The sequence below is a fragment of the Eretmochelys imbricata genome, chromosome 5, assembly GCF_965152235.1.
Source record: "Eretmochelys imbricata isolate rEreImb1 chromosome 5, rEreImb1.hap1, whole genome shotgun sequence".
Classification (NCBI taxonomy): domain Eukaryota; kingdom Metazoa; phylum Chordata; order Testudines; family Cheloniidae; genus Eretmochelys; species Eretmochelys imbricata.
In genome coordinates, this window is record NC_135576.1 from 99,686,698 (window position 1) to 99,708,571 (window position 21,874).

General features: G+C 43.2%; 1 protein-coding gene across 3 annotated transcripts in view; it reads right to left on the reverse strand.

Annotated features, from left to right (window-relative positions):
* TJP2 (tight junction protein 2) overlaps nucleotides 1-21,270 on the reverse strand; it is a 96,222-nt gene extending 74,952 nt beyond the window's left edge. The window contains exon 1 of one of the 3 annotated variants that reach the window (XM_077817606.1): nucleotides 21,201-21,270. The gene's annotated coding sequence lies outside the window, so the exon portion shown is untranslated. Of the gene's footprint in view, nucleotides 1-20,560; nucleotides 20,654-21,200 lie in introns of those variants that run through there. The other 2 variants (XM_077817607.1, XM_077817602.1) reach the window with 2 other exon arrangements.
* Between the last annotated feature and the right edge of the window lie 604 nt (nucleotides 21,271-21,874).

Genomic DNA, 21,874 nt, shown 5'->3' on the forward strand with positions numbered 1-21,874 from the left:
GTCGTACTGCACCGTCTGCTGCCAGAAGGCAATGGGTTGCTGCTACTGTGTAGCAATGCCGTACCGCGTCTGCCAGCACCCAGGAAACATACGGTGATGGTTACCTGAGCGGGCTCCATGCTTGCCATGGTATGGCGTCTGCACAGGTAACTCAGGAAAAAAGGCGCGAAATGATTGTCTGCCCTTGCTTTCACGGAGGGAGGGAGGGAACGGGGGCCTGACGATATGTACCCAGAACCACCCGTGACAATGTTTTAGCCCCATCAGGCATTGGGATCTCAACCCAGAATTCCAATGGGCAGCAGAGACTGTGGGAACTGTGGGATAGCTACCCACAGTGCAACGCTCCGGAAGTCGACTTCTAGCCTCGGTACTGTGGAAGCACTCCGCCGAGTTAATGCACTTAATGCACTTAGAGCATTTTCTGTGGGGACACACACACTCGAATATATAAAACCGATTTCTAAAAAAAACGACTTCTATAAATTCGACCTTATTCCGTAGTGTAGACACACCCTAAGCAAGCAAGATAGACAGGTAAAAAGGAAGCATTATCATCCCCATCCTGACGCAGCACATACCGACAACGTGACTTGCCACGGTCACATAGGAAGCCTGCAGCAGAACTGAAAATGCAAGCCAGGTTTTCCAAGTCCTGTCCTATGCCTTGACAATAAGGCCAGCCTCCTTTCCAAAACAGCTTATGCAAGGGATATGCTCAATCTCAGTCGAAAGGTATGGTCCTACAGTCATTTGGCAGAGGTGGACCCAACTGTACACGGACTCATCATTTGTACATCCTTCTGCTTAATAATCCACAGCCACCTCTGGTTAACAAGATAGCAGCAAGAAACAGATGGTGAAATAATCAAGAGAAGAAATTCTTGAATTATTTATTACCTAAAGAATTTCTAAACCATATTTTATTTATCTTTTTAGTTTCTCACCCCACTCTGTTTGAGCATAGCTATGTCAAGATAGCAGATTTTTTAAGAAGTTAAATAGTCTATAACAACAATCTATTTGGACTTGTTTCTATTTCTTAAAACAAGCAATTTCCAAACCCAAGTTCAAGGTGTGAAAACTGATTGATGGTGTGTGGTTTTTCTCCTGCTGTCTCTCCCAGCTCAAGAAGAGTCCCAGGGCGTGGGGTAGGATTGTTTTAGTCATGGCACGATTTTGCAGCTGCAGGACAAAAGGACACTGCAGCGTGTTTTTTGAACAGTGAAAGATACATTATGAACATTAATGTCAATTTTATTGTTACAGGCCGCACACACAATATTGATTTTCCAGAAAGCAGCAGGAAAGTTATACATTGGGCTAAAAATTAACACACCATCATGGCCATAATTTTGGCTCCTTATAGAGAGGTCAACAGTTATAGATACTCAACCGCCATGTAAATCTCATCATTGTTCTACAATGACAAACATAAATGGTATGGCCATTCTTATGTTCTTAACCACATGAAGACCTATGCCGCTGGAAACAGAACCCACCTGCCTCTTAATCATACTCCTGACTGTAGTACAAGTTATTTTTGACCTTTTACTCTAAGGTACATTAAAACCTCATTAAGATGTCCTTTGCTTTTTATTAAAAAGACCAATGACAATGTTGTAAACTCACTTCTGTTATCTGAACATGCACTTTAAATTCTAAACCCCTTAAAATATAATACATCATCATCCTCAATATCTCGGCAGAAGAGCCAAGATGTATGATCAATGCTGCTGGAAAGAAAAGCAAATAAGTGGATTGATGGGACACTGTCATCTGTAGTTTGATACTAGTTGAAGTTGATAGAGAAAAATTTTCAAAGACGTTAAAATTATCAGTTGTACAAGTGTTTTTTTAAATTTGCCTGATTTTCTTTCAACCAAAGTTTGTGTAAAACCAAGTTTGTTCCACTGGACAACACACACATTCAGAGGACAGAGAAATACAGAAAGAATGTGTCATTGCTTTCCAACACAGCTCCACAAGGTATTCAAAGAAACCACACAATCTGTTTATCAGCAAGTAAGGAGAGGCTGCAAACAGATTAGCATATAGGTGCAGCCATGAAACTACAGAAAAGTTATAGTTTGTGCAATGTGAATAATGAGGTGGAACTGTTCTGAAATAGAGTGAAATTTGCACTCAGGAACTCTTCCAATAGGTAACTTGTATCTTAAGTTTCCATTTTAAGGCCTTGTCCACAGTTAACTGCAGCATAAGAATTTCCCATTGTTGCAATACCACAACTGCAGCTCCAATGGGGGAGCCTCTAGCATAGATGAGGTTCTGAAATCCGCTAGCATTACTGTGTTGCCTAAACATGCTCTGAGTAGGGTTAGACGACATGATGGAAAGTGCACAGGGTGCCTTGTCTGTTCTAATGCTCCCACCACTGGTACCATCAGTGGAGTGGCAATTGTAGGGGGAAAAAAAAAAAGCAGCTCAGTGTAGACACAGACAAAAGGGACTGCCTTGTCAAATCTGGTTTCAGGTTTAGGTTTTGTATCAGCAAAATTTTAAAATATCTAAGACCCACAGGAATGTTTCCATAAGTTGGTCTTTAACAGAAGCTTTTTCTTTCTCTCTTTTAAAAAAAAAAAAAAAATGTATAAAACAAGTTAACATTCCCTGACAGTGTTTCCAACAAAAACATTGCAGCATCCTGGTGTAGGAGAACATGAAAATAACTGACTAGAAACAGACTACAAAACTAAACTGAAACTATCTGGTCTATTTACATCCTTGAAATGGAGTAAAATGCAAAAATCAAACAAATACCAAGAACAGGGAGACCTTAGATTTTTAAACGCTTTTAGCTTTAGCCCTTTAGCAAGTGTTATTAGTAATACACATCTTTTAAAAATGTAGCATTTAATCAGTCAGTGCCAAATCGACATATCCGGGGGTTCAGTACCTTGATGTCCAAAGATCTCAAAGACTTTACATAGGCAACCATTTTTAATCATATTTTTTCATTACAACTTAAAGGATTTTACTTTACTGTTCATTTAACAAAAATAAATTCAATCCTGGAAATCAATTTGCCTTAAATGTAAGAGAACTTTGATGTTCAGCAGACAAAGCAATACTGAATGAAGTTCCCTAAAGAAATTAATGCTTTTCTTTTTCATTTTCAGGAGCTGTGAGATTTCCAACGCAGATCTTAAGAAATGTGTTTTAAATATTTAAGAAGGAGAAAAGTAATCAAGGAATGATCAGGCTGCAAAATACCCATTTCGTTTGCTATTGTAGAGAGGAGTATGCTCCAGCTTATCTATTCAGTTCTTAAATCAGAAGTTTTCACAGGAGTATTAAGCGTCACTACTGAGGACTCTTCCAAAAATACCTGAAAATGGCCATGCCAGTCAAGGACAGCATACACATTTCCCTAGGGAAACAACATTCTGCATCTTTTACTTCATAACACTGTATTCTTAAAAAAGATTATTTGTTTTATGAAGGATTCCTCCTCACTGCAGATAACACAACTTTCTAGGTCCGTGTGCAGCTTTAAGGTAAATGTTTGTCTTTTGCAATTACTCATTGACCTACTATTCACTTACCCTGGATGTTGCCAAAGGTTTGCATGTCTGCCCTCAGGAAGCAGTTCTCTCTTATTAAGGGGGGTAATGCCAATTGCAGCTTCTAGAATGGTTATATATTTCTTGTACCTCATTCTGCCTCTTTCAACACACCACCAAGCTAAGTTACAATCAGTGTTCAGATGCAACATCTGAAGTCATCTCTCCTCAGAGATCCAAGCTTCTGCCTTTCTAAACCTGCTGCACATTATAAACTTGAGTAATAAAAATAACTTTTTTGTGGGGGGGGGGAGGGGGAGGAGATGAGACTAAAATAAACTCCTGACAGATTCCCCTGAAACGTCATTGTTACATAATTCAAACGATCTTTGAATAAAGCACTAATGAAAACGATTCAGAGACAATCATGGTTCTAAGCCTTGCCTTATAATGTACACTCTCCAATTTGCTAATCCTGAGCTAAATCTCTGAGGTTTATAATCTTCCAAGTACTAACAGAGTATTGGTGATTTCTCTCTCAGATCAACTCAAGGGTTAGTAAAGATGTATTCACAGAAGTTGATATTGTCATCGATGCATCCGATGAAGCGAGCTGTAGCTCACGAAAGCTTATGCTCAAATAAATTTGTTAGTCTCTAAGGTGCCACAAGTACTCCTTTTCTTTTTGCGAATACAGACTAACACGGCTGCCACTCTGAAACCTGATATTGTTTCAGTTACTTCAGAATAGAAGTACCTACTCTCTCTCTCTCTCACACACACACACAAAACCCACAATATATGAGGGCTCTATTCATCTTGTGTATGGTCTATTCAGCACAAAGTTGGAAGGCAAGGGAGAAATGTTAGAAATGTTCACTTAAGTGGTGGTTACTTATACAGAATTAAGCAAGCTAGAGACTCCATTATAATGCCTCCTTTTATACCCTATATAGTACAAATGCCACCTCACACAACTATGGAAACCATTTTCCATTTGTTGAAATTATTCCAACCCAGGCAAATTCCTGCAGATACCAATACCTTCAGGTATGTTATCAGGGTAGAGAGTGAGTGGAATGGGCATGATGGCACTGTTTCATGTTAGATCGGGGTAGTGCCCAAGCCTAGAGGTAAAATTATTCAGGGGAGATCAAAGAATCACGTTTGAGTCCAAAAAGACTTATTAAGGCTCTAACACTCTGTGTGGAGACATACATAAATACATACATACATACGCACACACAGAGTGTTTGAGTGTGAGTGTATGCATGAGAGTGATTAGATCTTTATTTTAAAAAGGGGATAGGAGGAGGGGAAATGTTTGACCTGAAGTCCTGGGCCAAAATCTTCCTTCCTTTCACTGTTATGCAGTGTGCCATGTCTAATACCCTCTGTCCTTAAGATGCTTCTATTTCAATGGTGTTGGATTTATATGGTCTGCAAGGCACTTCAGGATATTTCAGGATGGAGAGCATTCTCTTACATTTATACATCATATTATTTATTGTACAGCCACTCCTACCTTCAATCTTAAATAATAAATCCTTGAATAGTCACTTTACTACTTATTATAGTAATTTCCAGCATTATTGGCATGTCTACAGAGCAGGGTTATATGCACTACAAGAGTGCGCTTTAGAAATCGCACCAACTAGTCCATGAAGACCCTGCGGGTGTATATTAGAAGTTCCTTAGCGTGCATTCATGTAGTGCACTGTGTTAATATGCACTAGGGATCTTCTAGTGCGTACTTGTAGCGACTACACGGACCCATTTGTGCGCTTAGAAATCACACCTCCATAATGTGCATGACACCCCCGTGTAGACAAGTCATGCTATGTTGACTTTATCCGGTAGCCTTATTCATAGCACCACAAGATACACAAAGAAACTGAATACTGAAGGCAAGTTTTAAGGGAGCACACAGTCCCAGGTGCGTTATTAGATAGCAATTCATTGGATCGGTCTCCCACAAACAAGACAAAATTCAACATCCACAGGTTCAGCAAGAGGCTACTAAAGATAATGGGCAGGTGGAAGCAATATTATTTCTTCCTTAACTAGCTATATAAATGGCTAACCACACTATAATTGCATCTGAATGCATTCCCATGTAGAGAATATGTAGTGTGAAAATGTGTAATCATAGAATATCAGGGTTGGAAGGGACCTCAGGAGGTCATCTAGTCCAACCCCCTGCTCAAAGCAGAACCAATCCCCAGTTTTTGCCTCCTCAGGGATTGAACTCACAACCCTGGGTTTAGCAGCCCAAAGCTCAAACCACTGAGCTATCCCTAATATTTTAATCAAGTTTCTTGTAACATTAAAATGGCAAGGTGGAAATGAAATTGACATTGCAACAATGTTTTTTCTATATAAAGACCTTCTGCTGCTCTGTTTCATTTTAAAAATCAAAAGCCTCAAAAAATGTAAGTCTGTAGATGGGTATATTTGTCTAGACTCAAACAGATTCTGTGGCAATTGAATTCCATGCCTGATAGCCAAAAAAGCACTTAACTACAACTTTAAACATCTGTATACAAAATATTAAGAAGAAGATTAGGAAAGTGAACTATTTCTAGAGTCTGTGAGAACAGCTAATGCCATGCTGTTTGCATGCATCCTAGACTTCTAATAACTTTGGCAGTTCTAGTGCCTTTGGCAGGATTGAACTAGGACTGAACCAGAAAGCAAAACTGACTGGTCTATTTTCACTGCCACACCTAATGACTGAAATACAAGTAGTGAACAGCATAAATGGTGAAAAGTAAACAAAACTGTATAACTCCTCTCCGTTTGTATAGTCTACAGTAATATTAAAATGTACTCAAGTGGGGGAACTGATTTTCAAGTAGTATATGGGGTGAAATCCTGGCCCCATTTGAAGTGAATGGGAGTTTTGACATTGGGACTTGGACTTCATTCATGGAGCTTTAACTGGAAAGTGTCCTTTTACTTAAGGAATGCTCTGGATAACAAGTTTCATTACAAACATTTCCCAAGAAGCAATCTTCAAAAACCAAAGTCCTAAGCAAAGTGTAAAAAAATATTGAAGTCTAAATTCTTACTCATAGCTAAGTATCAGGTCCTATGAGTAAGCAACGCTCATTTCAGATAAAGCTGTAGCTCACGAAAGCTCATGCTCAAATAAATTGGTTAGTCTCTAAGGTGCCACAAGTACTCCTTTTCTTTTTGCGAATACAGACTAACACGGCTGTTACTCTGAAACATTTCAGATAAAGAAGACAAACTCAGATGTTACTAAGTATTCTTCAGCTATGGGCAAAAACAGCAAAAGACATAGGCATCTAAAACAACTATTACATTCCTTATTTGCTCTGCAGAAACAATCCCTTCTATAACATAGTTTGAGATACAGCCACATTCAGTGTTTCCTGATTAAAATACTATGCCCTTCCCTCTCAGAGTTGCTTTTTTTAGGATAAAAATATTGGAGGTATAATAGAAAGATCAAGGGATTAGCTTTACTAACTGGAAAAGTATTTTGTAGTCCCTTGAAAAGAACAAGCACGGTCTAAGAATTAAACTGTTATGATAGAAGCTCTGTGGCCGTTTGATTATGATTATGACACATGATTACAGCTTGTACTGTATCATCTAAAACAATGAGAGAAAAAAAAAAAAAAAAAACAGCCTTCAAATGTAGTTAAAGAAAAATCTTTACTGGTTTAGCCACATATTTATACTCCTGTAGAAAACTTAAGCAGAGATGCCCAAAATTAATCACAAGTCAGTTTACAAAAAAATCCACTCTGTACATTTCCACCAAACTGACACCGCTATAGGTTAATTTCACTTCTTTCTTTCTGTGGAGCATATGCACAGTTAATAATTTCCCCAAATGTATTTGTTATTTTAAATTATTTGATGACATTTCCCCACCCCGCCCCTTATTTGCTTTATTCTGTGACTTGCCAGTGCTGTGCTGCGTAGTTGGGCTTGGTCAAGTAAATCACACAGTAGCATTTCTGTTCCCTAAGAGATCTCGTAATCAGGAAAATGTTTAATTTGTTTTCCTGAGTATCTGATGGCGTAATCTTAAAAATCTACCTTCCAGGATTATTCACATTTGTGAAACTTGATTGCTGCTTGCAAACATTTATGCAAACACGAGAAGGGTCAGAACATGACTTAAGCAAATTCATTTCAAAATTCAAACATACCTGCAAAGAAATTTCATCCAGTATTTGTCCACCTCTGTTTAACAGATCCAAGGTAGAAAATGAATGGATTTTCCAGTCTTTCACCTGGACGCGTCTAATAAACCCCTCCCAGTGAGTACTCAAAGGGTTTGCTCAACCCCAGAAAACTACAGGTTTAGCACTCTCATGGCTCGTGAATTTTATGCCTCAGAATAAAAGTTGATTCCCAGTTCAGTACCTGTTTGCAGGCACCTGCAAACAATACAATGTATAATTTCTACGAAAGAGGAAACTCCAAGACCTTGACTGTGCTAGAAATGTCACTCTCATTTGCCAGCAGTAGCAGTGCTGTCCTGGTACAGCCAATGGTGTAAATTCTAATGAAGGCTATTGCACTAGTGTTGGGGCACCATGTCAACTGACCCTGCTCCAGGAAAGATCTCCTAGTGTAGCTGCACTCCAACTTTGGGTTGAGGAACAGAGAGAGAAACTAGAACAAGGCAGGAAGAAATGCAACATGGAAGGAAAGGAGAAGGCCAAAGAAGATTGTCTGAGCAATGTCTACATTGGGACAACTATCTGTGGTTCAACCCGGATTGAAAATAGTTTGACAAATAGAGAGCTCTCATGTGACTTTCAGCTATAGTCCAGATTAGAGAAACTGCAAAGAGGTATCAACCCCAGCAGGAGCACAGGGAGGCATTGTGCTTCCCAGAGCTCCAGGCACATAAGAGAAGCATGACCATGGTTACACCCCTCAAAGGTGCCGTAGAGTAGAGGTTCTCAATCTTTTGGCCCCTCCCCCACAACATGCTATAAAAACTCCACAGCCTGCCTGTACCACAACTGTCTTTTTGCATATAGATGCCAGAGCTGGTGTTAGGAGGTAGCAAGCAAGGCAATTGCCATAGGCCCCACAAAGCTCAGTTACTCAGGCTTCAGCTCCCACAGCAGGGTAGTGGGGCTTTGGGCTCCAGTTGCTGCGAGGCTCCAGAGCTTCAGCTCTGAGCCCCAGGAAGTCTAACACCAGCCCTGCTTGGTGGACCCCTGGGTAAGAATGCAGCTGCAGAGGCCATGGCCTTTTCTCCTCCCCATCGCCTTTGGAGCACCTTGTAGCCCATACAGCATTATGGCAAGGAACAGCTCATGTGCAGAGGCTAGACATGATCTAGTCCATAGATAGGGATAAACCATATTCAACACCTGTTATAGAAAATGTGTTAGATCCCTCACACTACTATGAGTCAAACACACTTAACATAAAGGGTGACAAAAGCAATTTGACTCTGTCTTCATTAACCATAGTCACAGCCTAATCATTTTAGTATCAGTTGAACTGGATGGCAGGGAGATAACTAACTGATAACATTAGCCACAGGTTATTTTCCCTAGTACAGAAAGTGTCTTGGATACAAGACAAGATTCACTTCCTCACATACCCAAAATTAACAGCTTTTACTTTGAGCATGTACGGATTATAGAAACTAATCACGGAAGTGACAAAGAAACAAGACATCAAGCCCACCTGCACACTTGTTTCAGTATTAGACAAATAATGATTAAAAAAGAAAGTTTGGGAATCTTTTTAACTCTTTGGTTTTTTGATTTGCAAATCAACATGAGTGCTCTCCCATAAAGATATGCCCTGTGCTGATCATATTTAGCTAGACCTATTGAAATAATGTCTTAAATGGGGGGGGGAAAGGGCATATCGAGAATCGGGGAAGGCACTGGAACAGAAGATGAGGGCCAGAAAACTTCTTTGAATTATTTCATTTATTGGAAATGCTTTTGACCTCTTAGAGAATGTCCCTAGCCTGAATAGCCCATATGGTCCCAGAGATTCTCAGAATCAGCTTATACATAGTTGCAGTAAGGAGGCTAGACACACCATGGCACAGCAAGTCAAATCTGCTGGCTATTAAGCAGAGATAGCTGATGAAGCAGATGCTAGAAGGAAGAGAGAGAAAACAGCCACTGTTTGTGCACAGAATCACTGATAATGGCGACATGGGAGGGAGATTTCTTGGGTGGTTTCTCCAGTCAGACCTCAAGGAGTAGCAAGCACTTTTCTTTTCAACGTGACTACAGGAAACAGGCAGAGCAAATGTAAGCCGTGCAGCATAAGCATGTGGAACCTTTGTTAGAGGAATGCTCACATTACTGGAGTTCAGACTTAGTTTTTAAGACAACATGGCCTAAATACTTTGTGGAATTAGTTTGTTTAGTGTGGTGGGTGAAGAATATAGATGAGTAACTCATATTAGGAGAGCTATGAGTAGGCATGTGTGAATTAGTATGGGAAAAATTCCAAACCAGCCCTGAAAAGTCTGCACTCCCCTGTAGCTAAATGAAAACTATACTGTGTTAGAAATCTGGTTTAAAAAATACTGGTTTGTTCATTTTTCTGCATAACTCCAATTAAGAAGTATGAGGACCTATGACTCGCAAGACAAGGCTGTGCCTTCTTGCCACAGTTAACCTAAATCTAAGCATCTTACGATTTCTCATGCTTCCTAAAAGCAAAACATGCAGCTATAATGTGCACAGTTGTGAAAGAACTCTACAAGATCTCAGCTCACACTAAGGGTGCTCATCAACGTGACAGCCGGAATCGTGTCAGGAGCTCCCCAGACCCCTACCCCATTATAATACAGTTCTATTTTAGAATGTTTTCAGAACAAGGCATATTCAGATTTGAACAGAACCCTCCAAAGCTATCTGGAAAGGTTTGGAGTAACCACAAGATTTGGATTCTTATCAAATGTATCTGAACTACCCACTCTGATGCCTTTCCAAAAAGGAGTGTCAAATAAATTTATTTTAAGTAAATAGGGAAAGATGTATGGGATAGCTGTCACTGATGTGTAAAAGATGTTAGGGAGGGCTGCAGAGGCCAAGGTCAAGACTCATCCTCCATTTTGATAGGCCAGTTCTTGAGCTGCAGTCAACACTAAGCTCTGGTTGCTGTTGTGTTAGCTATGTACAGTTTAAATAAAAATAATGTAAGTGTAAGATGCAAGCTCTCCAGGCCTTAATAAGAAGACAACACAGAGTCCAAGGCCCCAGCACATTGGTACTGTTAAGGACTCATGTACATTCCAAAGCAGACCACCATTATGAGTAAAGCCCTGTGTAGATACAAAATCTGTATCCACATCCGATCCGCAAACGTGGTCTGCAAATATAAAGAGCATATAAAAAGTAAATTTGGCCTTAAAAGGGCAGTAACAAGCTCTAAAGACATCAGGGTTAACAAGTAAGGATATTGTAAAGTTGGCTGGACTCAAGGGATCGGTCCTAGAGTTGTTCTGTTTGAGGAAGAGGCTAGGTTAGTTGAGGGATAGGGAGTGGCCTGGGGCTGGACAGTTCTGTTTCGGGAAGGGCAGGTCCAATATTTTTTGGATAAAACTCTGAACCTGGTGGATTCTCAAACACTTGTTAATATTTGTCCATCGCTAGTTGTGAGTCTAACGACCTGGCAACATTAAAAAAACATGCACAGAAAGTCCCTACGTTGATGTAGTTACGCCAATGCAACCCTAATGTAGCTGTGGTGTTGCCATGTGAAGCAGCGGTTATACTGGGGGAGATCAATTCAGTAGTTGCATGGATGCTAGTTCTGTTACTGTAGACAAGGCCAAATTCACCCCACCCCACGCTGAAACATGCCTTTGTATGCCTGCTGTTGTGTACATTTGTTTTTACTGGCAGCTTGGTTGGACTGTCTTGGAAAAGCCATCAAAGGCTCACTGAAGTCCAGTGCATGTTGGGATTAAGACTCACAGACTTTATGCAATTAATTACCTGATATGAAAGATAGCTGTGTCAGAATGGTTTGAGCATTGGCCTGCTAAACCCAGGGTTGTGAGTTCAATCCTTGAGGGGGCCATTTAGGGATCTGGGGCAAAAATTGGGGATTGGTCCTGCTTTGAGCAGGGGGTTGGACTAGATGACCTCCTGAGGCACATAAGAGGAGGTCCCTTCCAACCCTGATATTCTATGATACTCTGCCTCAACTAAACTTGATACTTTCCTGCCTGTTTGAAATAACATGAATGTGTCAGGAAAAAATATATATTCCAAGCCCAGTACACTGTAGCTGTTTCTCCATAATTGTGCACCTTTTTTTAAATTGGAATGACTGATAATACTCACAAATGGTTAAAAAGGGATTAATTGGATGTAGATAGAGGCTACTAAAAATTGAATTGGTTATGGTGCATAGAATGGAAATGCTGAGTTCTGCTGCTTAAGTGATCAAAAAAAGACTTAAAAATACTATATTAGAGATCATCTCACTTCTATTCACTCCAGAACAAAACACAAGACAACTCCACACAAATGGGAAAAATTCACATTTGTAACAGAATATTTATTCTATTTTATATAAATGGTTCAAAAGTGACTCCCCCTTCCCCAAAGAATAATCTTTCTATATTTGGATAGAAATTTTTCTGTCTTGCGCTTTTAGAGCTGTCGGGCTGTTAACGAAAGCTACTGGTGCCAAACATTTTGCCAATTTTGAATTTAAAATAGAACTAAATGAAGATTTGGATATTATTCAATTTCTCATCATTCAGGATGGATATTGTCCAATTCTTTTTCTGATGTTGTTTAACATGTACACTTTAAAACAAACAAACAAAAAAACCCAGTCCAACTCTAGGAACCGTGTCAGCAGCTATATGACATTTTAAAATCACAAAGAAATATCTCCTGCTTGTCCTTATGAGACACTGAACTAGAGAAGAGGGAGATTAAGCAAAGATACGGGACACTCAATTACTGTGATGGCTTATTTTAAAGCCTCTGTGAAGGAGCTCTGTGTAGAGATTGCATTTTGTGCACAATATTATGGTCAGTTTTCACCCATACTAGATTCTGAAAATATATTACAAACACAGCCTTCTAATTTTGCACCTGCACTAAACACAAATTCTAGATTTAACAGTTCTTGGATTAGTAGGGCTATCCAGGCTGTCAAACAGGCGGAATTGTGTCCTGTACAGTGACATCATGTTACAATAGGCAGTTTGTTAAGGCCCCCCTTAGATAATTATATCCAAGTCACTCAGGCAGTGAGCTTACTAAAATCAGATACATACATAGAAGAAAAATCTCCTTACAAGGATGTGACCAATTTTAACAAGCATTTTAAGGTAGAGACAGGTGACTCAGGTTTATAATTAGCTCTGACCAGCAACCAGACTGTAGCATTCTTTATCTGCAATCACAAATACCAAAAGGTATAAAATTCCTTCCCATTTTTGAAAATAATTACTTCCCCTCTCATCCTTATGACTGCAGGCCACATTAGAGCAAATTTGTTAAACTTAAACAAAACAGGAAAGGCTATTAAATCATCCCCACCTCTGCAACAGTGTATTTTGTCTTTGTCTCTTGTCACCCCAATATTGTAAGCTATTGCAGATTGGGGCTTTGGACTGTAAACTCTTCAGAAAAGGAACTAAAGTGTATTAATGAAAAGCACTACATAAGAGCTAGACATGGTTATTATTTGTGTGTCAGGCCCAACACTAAATAACTATAAGCACCAATTAAAAATGGCTTTTGAATAGTTATTTTTGATCCATAGGCAAATGACAACCATAAGTGATCTGAAGAAGAGCTCTGTGTAACCTGGTCTACACTATAAAGTTAAGGCGACCTATCTCTGTAAGTGCCTACACTAAAATGTAGCTCCCACCAACGTAACTTGCTCACTACACTGAGTAAGGCTTGATCTACACTACAGAGCCCGCCTGCTGCCTGGGCTAGGGCTCTCTTCCCGCCCTCCAATCCCTCACCAGGAGGCACAGCTGTAAGTCCTGGCAGCAGGGCTAACAGCGGGAGTCCCCTCCAGCACCGCTTCAGGGCTGACAGCCCCAGCTGTGAGCCTGCTGCAAGGTTCAATTTCACAGCAGGGAGCCTACCTGCAGTGAAATTAACATTGTCATTTTCAATGCTGCTATTATTTCACATTTTGGCTCCGGCTCTTGGCTGTCAACCCCAGAGATGGGGGGCTCTAGCTGTGAACCTCACATCAGGCTGGCAGCTTAGGCTGTCGGGCCCCTAGCTGTGAGCCAGCACCTGCCTGACAGCTTGGGGGGCAGGTGTGAGCCCCCTGCCTACAGCTGAGGCAGTCAGCCCCAGGGCTGCTGGGCTCCAGCTTCAGTGTCCTACCATGCCCCACTTTGGTTGGCGGAAGCACTCCTGGTAAGGATATGCACCACCACCAAAAGGAGCAAGCGTGAACACGAACCACTACTTCAATTACTGTGGTGGCTGTACATTGAATTAACTTAAGTTGACTTAATTTTGTAGTGTAGACAAGCCCTTAAATACTCCACCTCTGTGACAGGCACAACGCTGAAGTCAATGTAGTTAGGTCGACGCAGCGTCAGTGTAGACACTGTGTTGCTGCCTTTCAGAAACAATCCCACAATGTCTCACGCTGGCAATTAAATTGGTGCAAGGACTCCCGGTGAAGATGCCCACCGCCAATGCAAGGAGCATAGTGTGGATGTGTAAAAAACGATTCAATTACTGCCATGGCATAGTCGACATAATTTAGGTTGACTTAATTGTGTAGTGTAGCTTGTCTCTCTCACCAACAGAAGCTGATTCAATAAACGATATTACCTCATTCACCTCGTCTCTCTAACCGTAAGTGACTCATTAAAATGAAATTCAACTGTAGAAGGCATTGCACCAATACATTCTTAAGTGCCTATACATAAATGCACGAAGCCTGGGAAACAAGCAGGGAGAACTGGAAGTCCTGGCACAGTCAAGGAATTACGAGGTCATTGGAATAACAGAGACTTGGTGGGATAACTCACATGACTGGAGTACTATCATGGATGGATATAAACTGTTCAGGAAGGACAGGCAGGGCAGAAAAGGTGGGGCAGTTGCATTGTATGTAAGAGAGCAGTAGGATTGCTCAGAGCTCCAGAATGAAACTGCAGAAAAACCTGAAAGTCTCTGGATTAAGTTTAGAAGTGTGAGCAACAAGGGTGATCCTGTGGTGGGAGTCTGCTATAGACCACCAGACCAGGGGGATGAGGCTTTCTTCCGGCAACTAACGGAAGTTACTAGATCGCAGGCCCTGGTTCTCCTGGGAGACTTCAATCACCCTGATATCTGCTGGGAGAGCAATACAGCGGTGCACAGACAATCCAGGAAGTTTTTGGAAAGTGTAGGGGACAATTTCCTGGTGCAAGTGCTGGAGGAACCAACTAGGGGCAGAGCTCTTCTTGACCTGCTGCTCACAAACCGGGAAGAATTAGTAGGGGAAGCAAAAGTGGATGGGAACCTGGGATGCAGCGACCACGAGATGGTCGAGTTCAGGATCCTGACACAAGGAAGAAAGGAGAGCAGCAGAATATGGACCCTGGACTTCAGAAAAGCAGACTGACTCCCTCAGGGAACTAATGGGTAGGATCCCCTGGGAGAATAATATGAAGGCGAAAGGAGTCCAGGAGAGCTGGCTGTATTTTAAAGAATCCTTATTGAGGTTACAGGAACAAACCATCCCGATGTGTAGAAAGAATAGTAAATATGGCAGGTGACCAGCTTGGCTTAACAGTGAAATCCTTGCTGATCTTAAACACAAAAAAGAAGCTTACAAGAAGTGGAAGATTGGACAAATGACCAGGGATGAGTATAAAAATATTGCTTGGGCATGCAGGAGTGGAATCAGGAAGGCCAAATCACACCTGGAGTTGCAGCTAGCAAGAGATGTTAAGAGTAACAAGAAGGGTTTCTTCAGGTATGTTAGCAACAAGAAGAAAGTCAAGAAAAGTGTGGGCCCCTTACTGAATGAGGGAGAGTGACAGAGGATTTGGGAAAAGCTAATGTACTGAATGCTTTTTTTGCCTCTGTCTTCACGAACAAGGTCAGCTCCCAGACTACTGCACTGGGCAGCACAGCATGGGGAGGAGGTGACCAGCTCTCTGTGGAGAAAGAAGTGGTTCGGGACTATTTAGAAAAGCTGGACGAGCACAAGTCCATGGGACCAGATGCACTGCATCCGAGGGTGCTAAAAGAGTTGGCGAATGTGACTGCAGAGCCATTGGCCATTATCTTTGAAAACTCATGGTGATTGGGGGAGGTCCCAGATGACTGGAAAAAGGCTAATGTAGTGCCCATCTTTACAAAAAGGGAAGAAGGAGAATCCGGGGAACCACAGGCCAGTCAGCCTCACCTCAGTCCCTGGAAAAATCACGGAGCAGGTCCTCAAGGAATCAATTCTGAAGCACGTAGAGGAGAGGAAAGTGATCAGGAACAGTCAGCATGGATTCACCAAGGGCAAGTCATGCCTGACTAATCTAATTGCCTTCTATGATGAGATAACTGGCTCTGTGGATGAGGGGAAAGCAGTGGACATTTTAGTCCTTGACTTTAGCAAAGGTTTTGATACGGTCTCCCACAGTATTCTTGCCAGCAAGTTAAAGAAGTATGGGCTGGATGAATGGACTATAAGGTAGACAGAAAGCTGGCTAGATCATTGGGCTCAACGGGTAGTGATCAATGGCTCCATATCTAGTTGGCAGCCAGTATCAAGCGGAGTGCTCCAAGGGTCGGTCCTGGGGCTGGTTTTGTTCAGTATCTTCATAAATGATCTGGAGGATGGTGTGGATTGCACCCTCTGCAAGTTTGCAGATGACACTAAACTGGGAGGAGTGGTAGATATGCTGGAGGGTAGGAATAGGATACAAAGGGACCTAGACAAATTAGAGGATTGGGCCAAAGGAAATCTGATGAGGTTCAACAAGGACAAGTGCAGAGTTCTGCACTTAGGATGGAAGAATCCCATGCATTGCTACAGACTAGGGACTGAATGGCTAGTCAGCAGTTCTACAGACAAGGACCTAGGGGTTACAGTGGACGAAAAGCTGGATATGAGTCAACAGTGTGCCCTTGTTGCCAAGAAGGCTAATGGTATTTTAGGCTGTATAAGTAGGGGCATTGCCAGCAGGTCGAGGGACGTGATCTTTCCCCTCTATTCGACATTGTTTAGGCCTCATCTGGAGTAGCGTGTCCACTTTTGGGCCCCACACTACAAGGAGGATGTGGAAAAACTGGAAAGCGTCCAGCAGAGGGCAACAAAAATGATTAGGGGACTGGAACACATAACTTATGAGGAGAGGCTGAGGGAACTGGGATTGTTTAAGTCTGCAGAAGAGAAGAGTGAGGGGGGATTTGATAGCTGCTTTCAGCTACCTGAAAGGGGGTTCCAAAGAGGATGGATCTAGACTGTTCTCAGTGGTAGCAGATGATAGAACGAGGAGTAATGGTCTCACTTTGCAGTAGGGGAGGTTTAGGTTGGATATTAGGAAAAACTTTTTCATTACGAGGGTGGTGAAGCATTGGAATGCGTTACCTAGGGTAGTGGTGGAATCTCCTTCCTTTGAGGTTTTTAAGGTCAGGCTTGACAAAGCCCTGGCTGGGATAATTTAGTTGGGGATTGGTCCTGCTTTGAGCAGGGGGTTGGACTAGATAACTTCCTGAGGTCCCTTCCAACCCTGATATTCTGTGATTCTAGTTAATCTCAATGGGCTCCTTGTACCCCTGCTCAGTCACATCCAGAGTTTAATCAAAGTAGATTTGTGGTTGCCTCTATGGGGGCCCAACCTTGGGGTTTAGAGGTTTCAAATACTACCTTAGCCCTTGTTTCCTATGTCACAATCTCAGTTTTTAAATCTTGTCTGAAACTTCATCTGTTTAATTCCAACTACTGTTGTTACCAATATTAGTACTGTGTAATAACAACTCTGACATCATAATCAAAAAGGCTGACAAAGGAGGTGCTGTTGTCATCATGAATAGGTCGGAATATGAACAAGAGGCTGCTTGGCAGCTCTCCAACACCAGTTTCTACAAGCCATTACCCTCTGATCCCACTGAGGGTTACCAAAAGAAACTACAGCATTTGCTCAAGAAACTCCCTGAAAAAGCACAAACACAAATCTGCACAGACACACCCCTGGAGCCCCGACCTGGGGTATTCTATCTGCTACCCAAGATCCATAAACCTGGAAATCCTGGATGCCCCATCATCTCAGGCATTGGCACCCTGACAGCAGGATTGTCTGGCTATGTAGACTTCCTCCTCAGGCCCTATGCTACCAGCACTCCCAGCTACCTTCGAGACACCACTGACTTCCTGAGGAAACTACAATCCATCGGTGATCTTCCTGAAAACACCATCCTGGCCACTATGGATGTAGAAGCCCTCTACACCAACATTCCACACAAAGATGGACTACAAGCCGTCAAGAACACTATCCCCAATAATGTTATGGCTATCCTGGTGGCTGAACTTTGTGACTTTGTCCTTACCCATAACTATTTTACATTTGGGGACAATGTATACCTTAAAATCAGTGGCACTGCAATGGGTACCTGCATGGCCCCACAGTATGCCAACATTTTTATGGCTGATTTAGAACGCTTCCTCAGCTCTTGTTCCCTAAAGCCCCTACTCTACTTGCACTATATTGATGACATCTTCATCATCTGGACCCATGGAAAAGAAGCCCTTGAGGAATTCCACCATGATTTCAACAATTTCCATCCCACCATCAACCTCAGCCTGGATCAGTCCACACAAGAGATCCTGGACACTACGATGCTAATAAGCGATGGTCACACAAACGCCACCCTATACCGGAAACCTACTGACCGCTATTCCTACCTACATGCCTCCAGCTTTCACCCAGACCACACCACATGATTCATTGTCTACAGCCAAGCTCTATGATACAACCGCCATTTACTCCAACCCCTCAGACAGAGACAAACGCCTACAAGATCTCTATCAAGCATTCTTACAACTACAATACCCACCTGCTGAAGTGAAGAAACAGATTGACAGAGCCAGAAGAGTACCCAGAAGTCACCTACTACAGGACAGGCCCAACAAAGAAAATAACAGAACGCCACTAGCCGTCACCTTCAGCCCCCAACTAAAACCTCTCCAACTCATCATCAAGGATCTACAACCTATCCTGAAGGATGACCCATCGCTCTCACAAATCTTGGGAGACAGGCCAGTCCTTGCCTACAGACAGCCCCCAACCTGAAGCAAATACTCACCAGCAACCACACACCACACAACAGAACCACTAACCCAGGAACCTATCCTTGCAACAAAGCCGGTTGCCAACTGTGTCCACATATCTATTCGGGGGACACCATCATAGGGCCTAATCACATCAGCCACACTATCAGAGGCTTGTTCACCTGCACATCTACCAATGTGATATATGCCATCATGTGCCAGCAGTGCCCCTCTGCCATGTACATTGGGCAAACTAGACAGTCTCTACGTAAAAGAATAAATGGACACAAATCAGATGTCAAGAATTTTAACATTCATAAAGCAGTCGGAGAACACTTCAATCTCTCTGGTCACTCGATTTCTGACCTAAAAGTGGCTATTCTTCAACCAAAAAAAACTTCAGAAACAGACTCCAAGGAGAGACTGCTGAATTGGAATTAATTTGCAAATTGGATACAATTAACTTAGGCTTGAATAGAGACTGGGAGTGGTTGAGTCACTACACAAAGTAAAACTATTTCCCCTTGTTTATTCTCTCTCCTCCCCGCCCCTACGTTCTTGTTAACTGCTGGAAATGGCCCACCTTAATTATCACTACAAAAGGTTTTCTCCGCCCCCTCCTGCTGGTAATAGCTCATATTAAGTGATCACTCTCCTTACAGTGTGCATGATAAACACCCATTTTTCATGTTCTGGGTGTATATAAATCTCCTCACTGTATTTTCCACTGAATGCATCCAATGAAGTGAGCTGTAGCTCACGAAAGCTTATGCTCAAATAAATTGTTTAGTCTCTAAGGTGCCACAAGTACTCCTTTTCTTTTTGCGAATACAGACTAACATGGCTGCTACTCTGAAACTTGTATTGTAAAGACATTCTAAATCCCTATTATTTTGGTGTGCGCTTCTCCTCCGCCCTCCAAGAAAGAAAACTAACAAAGCCTATCTGACTCCTCAGTGACAGCTCTTCCCACCTAGTATCATAGTCTCCCTGAAAGTACTTAATGTGCAAACAGAAACATATAGGCCCATAATCCTGTTAAAGTAAAGATCATCTGTAAATCAGATTCTCGCTATTCACACTCCCTAGAGGAGAGGTTGGTAGTATGAGCCAGGAAGACGAGCCCCTCCCTCCTGTCGCCAGGGGCAGGCAGCCTGCCTATTTAACATGAGGCTAAACAGAGAGCAATGTGCAGCCAGCCACACACACCCAATCAAGGCTTCTCTCAACCACGGCGCACGCCCACAAAAGGGCAGGAAAGCAGAGATGGGGGTGAGACGCAGATTCCCGATCCAGATCAGAGATATGCCCAACGTTTAGGGAAGCCGGGCTCCGGAGCAGAACTTTGCCACCGGCTGGTGAACAGAGGTTTTGTTCAGCCCCATTGCACAGCGCCAGCAGCCGGATGTTCAGTTCCAACCCTCCCCAAAAATCAGGAGGTTGCTTTGCGCACCTCTGCACAAGGAGCTATTCTAAACAGGGGTTGGACGGGAACAGAAACAAACAAACGGGAACAATTCCTTCCCCCTCCTGCTGCCAGCGTCACCTACGCTGGAAGAGTCCCAGCTAACAAACAAGCGAAGCGCCTGGCGCACACGTGGGTGAGTGGGAATTACATCCTTCGCTTCCCTGTCCCGCAATAGCCCCGCGCACACACTCCCCCATTGTTTCCCCTAAGGACTAAACTGGGGGGGGGGGGGGGGAGAGGGTGTTGGAAGCAAAAGTTAAGCAAAGAAGCCGCTTCAAATGGGAGCCCAAAGGCTCAGCCCCTCTCCCGCTCGCCCAGGTAAGTGACATACCTGGCGCTGAGCCGGCTGGAAAGGCGCCCGCAGCAGACAGACCCTGCAGCAGCCCGCGCACCTTATGGAGCTGAGCGCTCGCCGGCCCCCTTGCAGCCTGGCACGTCTGGGGAAGGCGGTGCGGCTGCAGTGTGTCTCTGAGTCAGGCTATTTCCTGTTGGAGGCAGAGGGAAAAGGAGGGAGGGCAGGGGGAGGTGTTTAATCCAGGGCCGCGGCGTTCGCCGTCTCCAGCAGGGCAGGTGAGCGCGCCGCTCGGGGCCCGGGATGGGAGCGGGCCCAGCCCTTTGGAGCGATCCAGGGAAAGCCCAGCAGGCACCTGCCGCTCGAGTCTCACCTCCCGCGCCCGGCCAGGCCCTCGCTTGTCGCCCAGCGAGCGGGAAGGGAGGTGGAGCTGGGAGCTCCCGTGCACGGAAGCGCTGCCCACCGGAGGTTTGTGCCCCAGTCCTGCGCACGCCACCGCACTGGGCGTTCACGCTCCGCCTGCGTTTGATTAGCCCAGCTCCTGGCCTTCCCCCGGCTGAGCAAATCGCCCCTGAAGTGCAGGGATCCTGCCTGGAAACTCTCACAAACTTTCCAGCACGCGCTCGGCTCTCAGCTGATCCTACACCAAAACAGAGCCTCAGCCGATCCGCTCACTTACCCCAGACTCGGTGCCTTCTCTTCCTGCCATTTACTGGCAGCTTCTCCCTCTGGCCGCCCCCGCTCCTGGCTCTGGCTGGAGAGAGTGGAACAGGAAATACCGGTTCAAAACCCGGGTACAATAGGTGCGATCAGGAAAGCAACTCCTCTTGGCGCTTAGTCACTGTATGGTATCTACTGAGCCACTAAAACCATCATTGTTTCGACCTGAAACTCACCCTCTTGCTGACACTTTTGCCTCATAAGTGAGCGGAAAAGTTTGTGAGGAGTCTCCCCTCCCCTAAAATCTACATTAAATTCCAAATCACAAATATATTCATTTCAAAATAAAATATCAGAAAAACTGCCCTGTCTGCCCTGATCTTTGACTACTTGGCTTTACAGCGTAAAAGTTTGATAATTTTTTCGTTAGGAAGTGTTTGAGAGGGAGTGTAATCCATAAAATAGGGTGAGCCTGGGATTTAGGAGAGATGAGTTCTAATCCAGTTTCTGCTACAGTGTAACCTGTGGCAAATCACTTCACCTCTATGTGCCTGTTTCCCCTCCCTTTGTCTATGTAGATTGCAATCTCCTTCCTTTGGGGACTGATCTCTATTGAAGCCTCTACAAATCATACTAATCTTAAAAAGCACTGCTGATTTGACAGCTGTTGGCTGTGTTTAGTCACTGAACAAG